The sequence below is a fragment of the Pantherophis guttatus genome, chromosome 1, assembly GCF_059756535.1.
Source record: "Pantherophis guttatus breed Tessera chromosome 1, ASM5975653v1, whole genome shotgun sequence".
NCBI lineage: Eukaryota > Metazoa > Chordata > Lepidosauria > Squamata > Colubridae > Pantherophis > Pantherophis guttatus.
Genome location: NC_142063.1, coordinates 290,505,373 through 290,506,154, shown reverse-complemented (window position 1 = coordinate 290,506,154; position 782 = coordinate 290,505,373).

The window sequence follows — 782 nt, the reverse complement described above, 5'->3', positions numbered from 1 at the left end:
TCTTTTGTTTGATTTCCTATGATTTGAGGTTTCAAAAATCTTTTTTATTGTACCAGATAAAGCTTAATCTTTAAGGCTTAAATATTTTCTGTAGGCTATTGTTCAACTACTGACATTTTAAGAAGTGCTTAATTAAAAACGGACTTGAAATGCGGCAAGCGTGCTTCCTAATTATGTAAGAGGCTTCATTTAATCAAAAGAATAAATATTTAATGGAAATCCTGCAAGCAAAGACTTTTAAAATTGTTAGGTTAAAATACATTTTGAAATTATATTTTTATAATTTCTATAAGATTTTTTTTTTGAGTGCGTTGTAACTTTTTATAAAGCAACTTTTCAGAGCAAACAAGGACAAGGTGAATGTATATTACAAGAATAGGATGAGGAGGTAATGAAAATTTCATGCTGAAATTACCTTCTTGGAAGTTTCTAAAACTTTTAATCTGCAATAAATCCGCCTTTCTGCTTCCAAGTTGATGATAATGACTGGATTAAACTCTTATCTATTACTTCCTTCACAACTCTGCAAGAATAGACAGTCAATACTATGCTTATTGAATTGTATCAAAACTCACAATTGTCTGAAGTTCGAATTATAACCTGGCAGGTACTCTTATCTGGGATTTTTGTTATCTACTTTAGAAGAACGGATTGGATTTATACTGCCTTAAACACAATAAATATCTTTAAAAATTGTTGAAGCTGTAGGTTACAGAAATGCTGAGGATTCTTTTAATTCTTGTTAGACTTTACTCATAGAACTACAATTGTTCTTTCTGTAA